This window comes from Tachypleus tridentatus, chromosome 5 (genome assembly GCF_004210375.1).
Source record: "Tachypleus tridentatus isolate NWPU-2018 chromosome 5, ASM421037v1, whole genome shotgun sequence".
Taxonomy (NCBI): Eukaryota; Metazoa; Arthropoda; class Merostomata; order Xiphosura; family Limulidae; genus Tachypleus; species Tachypleus tridentatus.
Genome location: NC_134829.1, coordinates 44079167 through 44093786, shown reverse-complemented (window position 1 = coordinate 44093786; position 14620 = coordinate 44079167). Strand labels below are relative to the sequence as shown.

At 36.6% G+C, this 14620-nt stretch overlaps 1 protein-coding gene and 1 pseudogene across 3 annotated transcripts in view; one reads left to right on the top strand and one right to left on the bottom strand.

The window, feature by feature from the left end:
- Positions 1–14620, top strand: part of LOC143251046 (potassium voltage-gated channel protein Shal-like) — a 456480-nt gene that overhangs the window by 110813 nt on the left and 331047 nt on the right. The window lies entirely within an intron of this gene.
- The window catches only part of LOC143251050 (sulfotransferase 1C2-like), a 41797-nt pseudogene that overhangs the window by 14544 nt on the left and 12633 nt on the right, over positions 1–14620 (bottom strand). The window lies entirely within an intron of this gene.

Below are 14620 nucleotides of genomic sequence, written 5' to 3'. Positions count from 1 at the left end.
AGAAAAAGTGCCCTAATGACAATGATTGTAATGCTAAATCCTATGCTGCTCCAGTTCTAAATCCCTTCTCAAGAAATCATGTTGTCCAGTACGACGATTTGAGCTCAAAGCACTTTCATTGTTTTCAAAAGTTCTCTCCTCCCACAATTGTCAACCATATTGTAACAGAGACCAATAAATATGCAGAAACTATGATGGCCCGCGCTGATTTGAAGGAATATTCTGGAGTAAAATCATGGAAGCCAACTAATGAGAAAGAAATGTAAAAACTTATGGGTCTGATAATGCTTATGGGCATAGAAAGAAAACCAACTATTTCCATGTACTTCAGTACTGACCCTTTGGTCGACACACTCATTTTTGGTCAGTGCATATCAAGAAACCGGTTTCTTTTGCTTCTATCGATGCTACACTTTGCTGACAATACCCAGGAAAATATTGTTGACCAACGACAGCACAAGATACAGCCCATTATTGACCATTCACGGGAAAAATTTAGAACCTCATATGTACCAAACGAACATGTTTGTATTGACGAATCTTTGATACTATGGAAGGGTTGACTGGGATTTCGACAGTACATTCCATCTAAAGGGGCCAGGTTTGGAGTCAAAAGTTATGAGCTATGTGAAAGTGTAACAGGCTATGTTTGGAACTTTTTCATTTACACTGGTGCTACTACACAGTACAGCAATAAAGATGTCGGACAGGGCGAACGTGTTGCACGCACATTGATGGAACCATTGTTCGGACAAAATTATAAGCTCTATTTGGATCGTATTTTTACAAGTCCTACATTAACGAAGTCATTTGACCTTCTTTGCATCAGCGTGACATATGTAACATGTATTGTAGCTACACTAATGATCAAAATATGTATCATGAAGTACGGAAGCTGGAAGTCAGATTGGTCATAAAGCACGGAATCTAGAAGTTATGTTGGTCATGAAGTACGGAAGCTGGAAGTCAGATTGGTCATGAAGTATGGAAGCTGGAAATCAGATTGGTCATGAAGTATGGAGCTGGAAGTCAGATTGGTCATGAAGTATGGAAGCTGGAAGTCAGATTGGTCATGAAGTATGGAAGCTGGAAGTCAGATTGGTCATGAAGTATGAAGCTGAAAGTCAGATTGGTCATGAAGTATGGAAGCTGGAAGTCAGATTGGTCATGAAGTATATGAGCTGGAAGTCAGATTGGTCATGAAGTATGGAAGCTGGAAGTCAGATTGGTCATGAAGTATGGAAGCTGGAAGTCAGATTGGTCATAAAGTATGGAAGCTGGAAGTCAGATTGGTCATAAAGTATGGAAGCTGGAAGTCAGATTGGTCATGAAGTATGGTAGCTGGAAGTCAGATTGGATCATCATCATCATCAAGCAAACCACTCTCGCTAATTTTCTCCAATATCTACTATATAAACAGAGCTCATCTCCACAGCCAATCAGATGCCATCTATTAATCTTTACTGAACGCATTCTGTTGTACAAGAGAACTTTAGCAAACCATCCATTAGCAGGGTGATCAAATGATGCAATGGCCAGGGATGATTATCAGTCCCGTCCAATCCATGACCACCTTCTGAATATTCAAAGAAGCCATACTGACAAGAATAATATGTCCTTCTCCTACGTGGCCATTACTGTCTTCCCTAGAAGCAATCCTCAAGCATATGGGGGTAAAATGTAACAGATAACTTAACTTCATCAGCCATTTTAACACCATGTTAAGTAGTTCCAGCATGAACTGGAGTTATAGAATGTTACTTGTTTACCAAAGTCTTATACACTCTATGCCATGATCATGCATGTAAAATGATTAATATTAAAACTACACGGTAAGATATGACTGAAAAAATACATAATACTTTTTTTTAAAAAAACTAGTCTTGGGATGCACTACAGCTTCCCATATGAAAGTTTCATTATACATTATATCATCATCAGCATCATAACGTTGCTTCCAAACAAAACTCTTCTGAAGGGTGTTGCAGTGTTAAGGTCATGTGTTCCACTGCATTTCTTAATTTGAACATTTTTGTCCCACACCGACACTGAAGACACTGGCAAAGCAGGAGATTACTCTGTGCCCCAGAAGAGAGTCATGGGTGAACAAGTGATATGCAATAACCACTGAAATAATTCATGACCACCAAATCTCTGATTTTCTCATATAGAATAAACAACTGGTGCCACTGTGATCGGGGAAGATCAGGTCTAAAGGAGAGGAGGGTGGAAAAAATATGCGTCTGTGTTTATTTAATGATCCTGGTGGACAATTGATGTTATTGATTTTTTCAGAGTCACAGCTAATATAAAAAATTTAGAAGTCTAAACATAATTTTGAAACTAGAACTAATTATTGTTTATCATGTAATGATGAAAACTAATTGTATTAATTTATCTGGTGAATAGCAGTAGTATCTCAAAAGAAAGATGTATTTGGCCCGAGATAATTCCTCAAAATAGCCCTAAGTAGCTTATTGGTAAGTCTACATCCTTATTATGCTAAAAATCGGGTTTCGATACCCGTGGTAGGCAAAACACCGATAACAAATTGTGTGGTTTTGCTCTTCAAACTTACCAGTATCAACCAACTATATTACGCTTCAACCCAACTGAATGTTTGCCAACACAATATACATTAGTCCGGATTATGGTAACTATTACCAAAATTAATCGGCTGTAACGAATGGTAAAGATTTCACCTCTCATTTTCTGAGAAAACCATCGGCTTTTTGTTTTTTATCTTTAAATACAGTGAGGCAGTGTTTCTGAAAATAATTTGTTAACTAACTACTTGATTTGTGTAAAATATTTTATAGGAATTTTCCACAATAATTTAATTGAAAGGTATGATAGATGGCAGCACTAGTTATAAAAATGTACTGAATTTTTGTTTTTCAACCCTTGATTAATTAAAAATAAATAAAAAACTTATGCGAGAATAAAATTAATACGTTAAGATGAAAGGTCAAAAAGAAATTAATTTAAATGTTTTACGTTCTTCTTTATTATTGTTTAATTTTATAATTTAAAACTGGGTAACATTTTGAACGTTTAGAATAACGTGCATAAAATAACTTTGCTTCTCTAAGAGGTTCAAAGAGGTTTATTTGTTTATTTTGAATTTCGCGCAAAGTCACACGAGAGCTATCTGCGCTAGTCGTATCTAATTTAGTAGTGTAAGCCTAGAGGAAAGGCAGCTAATCATCATTACTCACCGCCTACTCTTGAGCTACTTTTTTTACCAACGAATAGTAGGATTAACCGTCACTGTATAATGCCCCCACGGTTGAAAGGACGAGCATGTTTGGTGCGAGGGGGGTTCGAAACCGCGATCCTCAGATTGCGAGTGGAATACCTTAACCTAATTGGATTCAAAGAGGTCCTAATATATTGATCAAGCTCTTTCATATTCTTCATTTACCCCTACAGATTATAGAAATAGAAGGTCTGAATCCTGTGTAAGACCAGAGGAAAGGCAGCGAGTCATCACCACCCACCGCCAACTCTTTGGCTACTCTTTTTATTAACGAATAGTGGGATTCATCGTAACATTTAAAACATCCCCATTGCTGAAAGGGCGAACATGTTTGGTGTGACGGGGATTGTAATCGCGACCCTCAGATTGCGAGTTGAGAGCCCTAACAACCTGGCCATGTCGGACCACACCCCGCTAAAGGTATATAACCACTTGTTCCAACTTTGGTTCCGCTAGCATGTGTGTCTGGTCGATCTGGATAGTATTATACGTCCAACATTGTTGGACCTGGATAGCTCATGTGTTTTTCGACTTCTTCATTCTACTAATATGCCAGCGGTGGTACGAACACCGTTTTAAAAATTGCACCATCCCACGATTACAAAAGGAACTGGGGATTGACTGATACTTTACAACACCCCACGGCTAAAAGGGCAAGCTTATTTGGCGTGAGAGGGATTCGAACTTCCGATCCTCGGATTAGGAGTCGAGTGCCTTAACTATCTGGACATGCCGGACCGAACGAGAGAGAAGGCAGATGCGATCCATTTGAAACTGTCCATTACAAACAAGGGCTTTGAAAATTGTGTTATAGGCTGTTTTTCTTTTTAATCTAGAGTTTGTATTGTGTTGTGTTTGTACTTTATTAAGAGTTTAGGAAAAGATCTGGAAGATATAAAATGCCATTTAGATTAGAGTGTAGTAAAATGGCGACCGGTTATTGAACAAACAAATATGTTAGCCAGTTTGTCTGCTTCTAAAAAAATTACTTTTCTTTTGTAAATTTTCGATTTCTGTTTTGACGACAAGTACATCAACCCCAAAGTGAGGCAATGAACATTTAGTATAATTCCTGAAACTAGGCCTAACTTTAGTCCTTTTAGATGTGTAGCTTCGTGGTGAAAAAAATAAAATGCTTTTGTTATCGCTAAATTGGCTGGGCTTTCCAAAAGAAGCTGTTAAATAATGGAAACTGTCATAAGAAAAGTACAGCAACGAACCACAAGGTGTTTCTATGGGCATTACAACCTACTTATTCCCATTTTGAAGGACATTACAATAGTTTTGCATGGTATTTAACATGTACGAGGTTTGTTCCAAAAATACGCGGACTGTTTGAATTGCGCGGCTCCAGTTGGTTCCAGGGGAATCCGCTTGGTGTCGCTAGGTTTGCACAGATCAGCTGATTACGACGCCGTTTCTCGATTGCAGATATCTTCATTTGTGTATTAGCTACGCGGTTTTAAGTGAAGTGCGATTTTTTCGTTTGGCGGATTTCAGAATGAATGACCTGAAGGAGCAACGACTTGCTGTGAAATTTTGTATTAAACTTGGAAAATCTGCGACTGAAACTTTTGCTATGCTTAACACGGCTTACGGTGATGTTGCTATGAAGCGTACGGCATGTTTCAAGTGGCATGAACGTTTTAAGGATGGTCGACAGTCCATTGAAGGTGATGAGCGTCCTGGACGTACTTCCACGTTAACTGACGACCCACACGTCGACAAAATCAACACCCTGGTGCGGGCTAATTGACGTCTGACTGTCAGGGAGATTGCTGAAGAGTGTGGGATATCAGTTGGATCTTGTTACGAGATTTTGACCGAAAATTTGAAGATGCACCGCGTTGCTGCGAAATGTGTGCCTCAGAACTCGTGAGTTTTTGGCCAAACACTCGATCACTGTTCTTCCCCACCCCCTCTACTCACCTGACCTTGCTCCTTGCAATTTTTTCTTGTTCCCCAAACTCAAAAGACACTTGAAAGGAAGAAGATTTGAGACGATTCCCGAGATTAAGGCAAATGCGACGAAGGAGCTGGAGGACATTACAAAAGAGCGTACCAGGACTGTTTCAACAAGTGGAAACACCGTTGGGATAAGTGTGTGCGTTGGGGAGGAGAGTACTTTGAAGGGGTTTCAGACGCGTATTTTTTGAACAGCCCTCGTATATCTATAAATCATACAGAACAGCAAGTTCAACAACATGAATTGGAAAAAAAAATGCACCTTAGACCGCCACCTTTAAAGTGACAATGTAGCGTGATAACAATGTAGAGTGATAAATCGATACTTTTCATAATTGAAATATTATAATTTCTGTGAACATATACATTCGTAATTATTGACTTAAATGAGAAATAATTTGCATTAATTTCTCCAGGAAGAATATTTTCAATATTCCATCTGAATTTCCTACTACTGTAATGGCCGCAGTTTTGTTACAAATATAAACAACACTCCCAAAAACAATAGCCGTAAGCCTTGTTCTGGTCTGTTTAGAGATTTTTAGCACATTATTGAAAAACGTAATTCATTACTTGTTACTCGTTTATTTGTTGATTTCTTTTTCGGAAAAATATATAATATAATATTTTTATAGGTGGGAAGAGGACGGAGAGCTCATTGTGTAGCTTTGTGCTTAACTACAAACAAACAGTATACTTATTACGTCATAAAACTATCCCCATAATATTATTCTTGACATGTTATATTAAAAAAATAATACTGTTATAGTAACAAGGCTTAACTCGCAACCAGTGGTTTACAAAATAAATCCAACAAACGAACATTCTCTCGCTTTCAGCCATAGGGACATTATAATGTATAGTTCAATCCCACTAATCTATTACAGTAGTGCAAGAGTTGGAGGTGGCTAGTGCTGACTAGCTGCTTTTCCTCTAGTCTATCATTTATAATCTAAGGATGGCTGACGTAGTTAGTCTTAAAGTAATGGATTCATAATGGAGAAAACAAAGTAATAATAGTGGTAAAGGCGGTTGGCAAAACACAAAACATTCTTGTCCACAGTAGGTTCAGACGTTTCGGATATTCAATCTCCAGCAAAATCTGAATATATATTATAATAATACTTATTAACTAATGCTGTAGTATCATAAATCACGTTAAGTGGTAAACGTAAGAAAAAACAGGCTGTAGAATACGTTACGACTGTAAAATTAATCACACGTTAAATAAGACAATTATAACTATGCTTAAGAAAAAGCTGAGATTTAAGTGTGGAACTTTAAAGTAATTTTAGGCCTAAAGATTTCACTGAAGGTGGAATAAATGTTTTCCGAAATGTTCGAACCTTCTGTAAGTAAAAATATCTGGTTTTGTCAATCGTCTTCATCTTTATTAGTAACCCTTGAGTTCTTTGTGTTCAATTCCAAAACAGTCAATCAATTAATTAGCCCTCGAATATATTTACGTTACATTCAATAAAAAAACAAACAATTACAATAACGTGTTACTTAAATAATACGTCATCTCAAACTACGGGGTCTGGCATGGTCAGGTGGTTAGGGCACTCGACTCGTAATCTGAGGTTCGAGGATTCGAATCGGCGTCACACCAAACATTCTCGTCCTTTTACCTGTAGGGGCATTATAAGGTCACGATCAATCCCACTGTTCGTTAGTAAAAGAGTAGCCCAAGAGTTGATGGTGGGTGGTGACGAGTGGTAGTTACCTTCCCTCTGGTCTTATACTGCTAAATTAGTGACGTCTAGCGCAGATAGCCACGAGTAGCTTTGTGCGAAATTCAAAACAACCCAAATCTGTCTTGTTTGTTGTTTTTTGAATTTAGTACAAAGCTACACAATGGGCTATCTGTGCTCTGCTCACAACGGGTATCAAAACCCGGTTTTTAGCGTTGTTGGTCCGCAGGCATACCGCTGAGCCACTGAAGGGGGCTAATTTTCTTAATAAGAAAAAACTCCAACTGTCTCAGGTGTATTTTTTCAACGTTTAATCTCCAGCCAAGCGTCCTTTATTAAAAGGGACGAAGAAATAAAAGCTATTGTTTTGTATTTTATTACCCTAATAGCTTAGAAAATGTATTATATTAGAATTAACATTAGAGATTCACTGTCCAATCACAAATAACGATTGTTTGCTCAAGGTAGTTCAGGTACACCTTTATACAGACGCGAATCATTTCAAATATAAAATATTATTATTCAAAAAAGACATAAATATTAAGCAGTAAACAAGCAGAAAAGTTAAGGTCAGACAAATATATCGAGTTCTGAATTCTGTACACGTATCTACAGGTTTACAGTAGGTCTGGTTGTGCAGTAACTAATCTTTGATATACAGGTATAAAGTAAGTCCGATTGTAGAATGATCCATATTTAATCTACAAGTACACAGTCGATCTAGTTATGCACTACCTCATCTTTGTCTCTATAAGTGTATAGTTGGTCTGATTGTGGGTAGTCCATCTTTGTCACGTGACAAGAAATTATCTTTATGCCTATTTTAAAATATAATAAAAGAGTCACGTGACATACACTTCCCCCACCCTAACACGTGATTTAAAATGATACAAAAAAATTAAATTCCACCAGGATAATCAATTTCACTATCTTGTACTGCTATTGGTTTGGTTTGTTTTGAATTTCGCGCAAAGCTACTCGAAGGCTATCTGCGCTGGCCGTCCCTACTTTAGCAGTGTGAAACAAGAAAGAAGGCAGCTAGTCATCACCACCCACCGCCAACTTTTGGGCTATTCTTTTACCAACGAATAGTGGGATTAACCGTCACATTATAACGCCCCCACGGCTGAAAGGGCGAGCATGTTTGGCGCGATGGGGATGTACACCCGCGACCCTTGGATTACGAGTCGCACGCCTTAACACGCTTGGCCATGCCGGGCCTATTATAGTTTAATTAGATGTTTAATTCTTTCATATAAATACGCGAAATACGCGAACATAAAACGTACACTTATGTAAATTCCTCAATTCAGTTGATTAATATATTACGCACTCTCATTGGCAAAGAATTCACACTTTACCGCAACTTTAGAACTTACTTTTATATAAATACATATCATTACCTTAGCACTAATTCCATAGAAAAACACCCAATAAAAAATCCAAAATATTAACATTGCAATGACTCTTTATAGTATACAAAATTCACTACTCAGCGGCGACACTGGTTTAATGATTGTTTGTTACAGTGTTTGTTTGTTTTTATTTCACGCAATTTACACAAGAGCTATCTGCGCTAGCCGTCATTATTCAAAAGTGAAAGAGCAGGGAAAAGGCAGCTAGTTATCACCACCCACCGTCGACTATTGGGCTACTCTTTTACCAACGAATAGTGGGATTAACCGCAGAATTATAACACTCTTACGGGTGAAAGGGCGAGCATGTTTCATGTGGGGGATTCGAACCCGCGGCTGCTTTAATGATACAAAGAGAATGTACTAAAGGGACACTTTCACTTATTAAAACCTCCTGGAGTCGAAAATTAAGTCGGGGTATTTATACACATTGATTTTCATAGAGCTATTGAACTGTCCATGAATTTTCGAACCAGGTAAAAAATAACATCAGTCATATCTTTCTACTGACGAAATACTGCCTTATTCAAAATATGCTAAAGCAATAATTTTATTTTTGACTGAAAAGTCGAATCTTTGTTACACTGAGATTTGAACTTTTACTCAGTAACAAAAACTCATTCTAATTTTAAGCGTTTTGATAGTTTGTTCTTTTTACTGTGACTTACCAGTAATTATTACATATAGTATTATTTTATTTCAGTGTATCAAACTATATACCCCTGTACTGTTCCGCAGAAATCTTTCTAGTGTTGTAAGCTCGCAAACATTCTGCTTTTCCACTGGAGGTGTGGGAAGAGGGTATTTTAGCACAGAGTTATACAATGGGCTATCTGCGCTCTGGCCATTCCAGGGAGTCGAATATCGGATCTTAGCATTGTCAATATGTAAATTTACCATGGGGCTACTTCCAGTGAAACAATTGTTTGATTAATGAAGGTAATCTCATTGACTTTCACGTCTATGCCATTGACACAGTTGTCAGCTTCCACACATCCTTTAAACGCAATTCATGGGCCTCTGATATCAACACACTTTTTGTGACAATTAGGGTGTTCACTACAGACCCTAAAGTATGGGCGTTTATCTTCTGATCACTTATCTTTCGTGGAAGCAACGATATCTCCTCACTCAGTTCTGTGGGTCTCCGAGTTGTGGAGAACTGAGGAACTCCCTACCAGGCCTAATGGTTTGATCACATTACGTCACTGTAGGTATTACCGTAATATTGCTATAAATGTTTGGTTTTTTTTATCAATTATCAATTACCTCGATGATGGTGAGCGTATAATAACTGCAAAATATTTTCTTGTTTTTTTAGTTAGAACACAAAAGCCCCTAATCTATACATTCTAGATGAGATAACTAGCAGCTTATTTCTCAAGCTGTAATACCTACAATACGTTGATTTTAGTGTATAATATTGAGTTTTAGATACACAATAAGTAACAAACGATGACATCATTTTGTGAATGAATGATAACTAAAACCGCATTTCTGAAATTACTATAAATAAAACCGTGTTTCTGACTATATTATATCTAAAACACAATTTCTGGATTACCGAAAATCCATTCATAACTATGTTACAGCTGGAAACGTTCCTCAGGTTAATTGAAATCGTTGCTTTAAAAAAAACACACATCATGTTTTGTAACATATGGCAATAACATGTTTAGATTGTTTCTCTGTTTCTGTTTTGCTTCTTGAAAAGGTTTATCTCACATTCAAATATAGATGAGTCATTCGTAGGATAATTTATTAGTCTACCTTGAAAATTTTTGTCTAGTAATAAGTACTTGTTTCATCATTCAAGGAGAGTTTGACCGTCACGTGGAACTTTATGCTTTGATCTGAAAAATCTTCGATTGATTTTCCTCACCGACATCAGTATGAAATCAGTATCAGGGAATGGGTAATTATATGTTTTCTGTCGGTAGCCTTGAACTCGTGGAATTTCCTATGATTAAAAAAGAAACCTGTGTCTAAAAGGAAAAAGATGTTACTTACATAGAGACGAGTTGATATGTTTACTAAAAACGAGTTGATATGTTTACTAAAGACGAGTTGATATGTTTACTAAAGACGAGTTGATATGTTTACTCGGTTATTAAGATTCGGAAATTCTCAACATGTGATTCACAAAAATGACTAATAAATCTTTTTGCGCTGTTGTTTAGGTAAATAACACTTTAGTAGTCTTTGTGTTATGATAATAAGTTACGGGACACTGTAGGGATTATTGCAAAATGAAACCAAACATTAAAACAAAACCAAAACATAATGACCTTTTAGGTGTTGGAATAACACTACAGTATATTATCAGGCATTTCTTTAAAGTAACACGACTTTCAACCAAAAGATTTAAAGGTATTAAAATTAATATCGGATATCAAAAACATGTGAAGAAATAACACATCTATGAAAAGATAAGAACACATAAAGCAGAACGTATTAAAATCACGTTTATAGCAAACATGCTCGCGTACAATTGCAGTGATTTTCAAACATCTAGAAACCCGTATTTCAAAAACCTATTTTTTGTCACAGCTTGTTTTATTACCCGTTTTTTACAGACTTTTGGAGATAGGTATCTCAAATAACAATTATCAGTTTTTGGTGTAAACTTTCTAAAGGTAAATTATTTTTTTTTACTTTAAAATAATCTGTAGTTTCACCCATGTCTTTTTTTTTTCTTCACCAGGTTGTGTTATCATTGTTTTGCTACTTTGTATCAACCAGCTAAGCCTAATTTAGACCACAATTAAACGTGCCGTGATTAGATTGTACTTGTAAATCATGTGACCATCGAAGATGCGTTCCCTGTGACTAAGCTGTAAGTCTAAGGTCTCATAATGCTACAAAGAAAAACAAACCCAAGAAAACAGGTTTCAACACGCGTGATGAACACAGCACAGACAGCTAACTCATTGTGCAGTTTGACAACAAACAACCGAAAGCGAACTGACTTGCTGGTTGGTAAAAGTAGCTGGTCTAGTTCTTGCATGATTCGCATAAAAACGAAAATAAACAAGAACAAGTGTAAAAACACTTCTAAGTTGTCTTAGGATGGGATTTGTAGCACAAAACTACATAACGGGACGATTTAGCCATCTTTACTTAAATCTCAACAGAAAGTTTTAATAACAGGGAATTAATACTTTTCGGCGTCCAAAAATAAACGTTTCGTTACTGGGGATATCTGTGGATAACCGCCCCAAATACTGAACTGACAGACTAGAGAAAAGTTAATAACTCAACAGTACTCGCTGCTAATTATGGTGCTATTCATTTTAATGTTTACAGTGATATTTCTGTCTAAATTATCATCACAATGGTTTCCAAACTATAGCAAATCATTCACCAACACGATGACATAACACCTGCCATCCTGTGATTGGTAGATTGACGTTACTTTAAACATAACACGTGCCATCCTGTGACTGGTAGATTAACGTTACTTTTAACATAACACCTCTCATCCTGTGACTGGTAGATTAATGTTACTTTTAACATAACACCTGCCATCCTGTGACCGGTAGATTAATCCTACCCTTACTAAATGTACTTGGTAGGCTTGTCCCAATCATATACATAACGTTCACTATTCTGATTCGTCGGTTTTAGTAAGTTAATCCTATCTTTAACCAACAAACAGGACCATAAAATATATATTGATGCCAAACTATTTCACTGATTGTTGTAAAACCAAAAGATTCACATTGGGCTGACAATGCTCTTCTCACCGCAGTTATCGAAACCCGAGTTTGAACGTTAGGTCCACTGACGTACTGCTATATAGTAGTGGGAAGGAAAGGCAATATATAATAAAGTATATGTTTTACGAGTAACGACAATCTTAGATACGGTTATATTTACACTATATAAAATGTTTAAACGTTACCCGGAACTTGAGATGTAATAAAGTAAATCCACACCCCATCTCCAGTAAATTTTTATGAAAATCCCCTAACTTTGTGACTATGTTATTTGATGATTGAATGTATTCTGTTATACATCAGTCTCTCTTTTATCTAGACTGTTTCCCAAGGTAAAAATCTGATTTTTATGCGGTTTAGATTGAAGTTTAAAGACAGTGATTGTTAAATATAGAGTTTAAAAAGCTCAGTGGTCAAAACAAAGAAGAAAAAAATTGTACAATCGAACAAAGTCAAAAATAAAACAGTTTGATTGGCTGACGTTTTAGCACCAGTTAAATTTATAAAAATACAGAAAAACAGCAATAGATGATCTTGGCTTTAAAAAAGTTTAATGAAAGAAGGTAAGATGAGAGTGTTTCCCACGACAGATGAATTCTATGACGCTTATATTCAAATACACTCAGTGAGAGAGTAAAGAAACGATTTTTCCTCTAACCCTAGCCAATCAAAGTTAAGACTGCAAAATAACCACTCTTTATTTTCGTGAGAAAGTTAGGTTAGCAACATGTAAAGAACGCCTTCCACTGATCCAACGATACCATAAAAATCGAGGAAATTATAACTAGGTATCTTCTCAGTCTATTGTTTTCTTTAAAACTACATTCCTGCCACGTTAAAAAAAAAAAAAAAAACACCAACAAAATGTGGGCCAGCATGATCAGGTAATTACGGACACTCGACTAGTGATCTGAGGGTCGTGGGTTCGAATCCCCGTCGCACCAAACATGCTCGCTCCTTTCAGCCGTGGGAGCGTTATAATGTGACTGTCAATTCCGCTATTTGTTAGTAAAAGAGTAGCCCAAGTGTTTGTGGTGGGTAATGATAACTAGCTGCTTTTCCTCTTGTCTTACACTACTAAAGAGGGACGGCTAGGACAGATAGCTCTCGTGTAGCTATTGTAATCTCAAGGTACAGATTTTTTATAGAGAACTAGAATGAAGACTTACAGGTAACATAGTCGAAAACATTGTACTAGTTTCTTGTACTTTACTTACCTGACACATTAAAGTCAGCATCATATTAAGATATCAAAAATATAAACATTGAGGATGACTTCTTAACGGCCTGACACATTAAAGTCAGCATCATATTTAGATATAAGAAACATAGACATTGAGAATCACTTGTTACCTACCTGACATATTAAAGTCAGCATCATATTTAGATATAAGAAACATAAACATTGAGGATCACTTGTTACCTACCTGACTCATTAAAGTCACCATCACATTTAGATATCAAAAATATAAACAATAAACATTGAGGATCACTTCTTACCTATGTGATTCATTAAGGTCAGCATTATATTTAGATATAAGAAACATAGACATTGAGGATCACTACTTACCGACCAGACACATTAAAAGTTCGTAACACCTAGAAATAAGTTAAATGTAAACAAGACACGTAACATTCCTACTGATAAGAAAAATAATTCATGTAACTGGAAACATAAGTTGTGAAATTTTGCAAGAATGCCAAGTAAACAGGTCTCAAGGTTTCTGCTGCTTTGTTTACGGAATATATTATACTATTTATTAGGCAGCGTGATCAGACTGTGAAATCGAGAATCCTGGTTCCTAATCCACTGCTGCCAAAACGTGTTCAACGTTTAGGGTCGTGAGTGCTCTCTAATACTAAAGTCCTACTATTCGTTCAGGCAACAGTAGTCCAAGAGTTGGCGGTGGGTGCCAGTTGCTACCTGTCTTCCGTTTATTCTGTCGTTTCAAAATTGGGCTTAGATATAGAATAGGCAGAAAGTACTTTGTGAAGCAATGTGCTAGAAAATTTGAAACAATCTAAAATATATATCTATTTGATAAGTGAATATTATCTTAAACATTACAAAGAAACCGATTCTTCTGTAAGTGAAACCTTTTTTCGGATCTCATTGATTTTTTGACTCGAAAAATAAAATAAAATAATCCCATCACTGGGCTTAAATTGTGTTTGTTTGTGTTTTTTTATAGCAAAGCCACATCGGGCTATCTGCTGAGCCCACCGAGGGATTCAAACCCCTAATTTTAGCCTTGTAAATCCGTAGACTTACTAGCGAAGGGAGGCTAGGCTTAACTACTTGTAGTGTTAACGAAACATTCACGTACAAACACTCAAACACGTTACATATATAGAATTTGGAAATATGAGATAGTTAATAGTGTGACATCCGGATGTCAGAATCTTACACCACCATACAAAGTTTTGTTGTTTCAATAGGTGTTCACGTGGAAAACTCACAGAAACAGCCGACGAGTTAGGATATCAGAACCTCAGTGTGTCATGAACAGACTGCGTAAAAAACAAACAAAGAAGAAAAACACACTAATCTGGAATTGGGTAAAACCC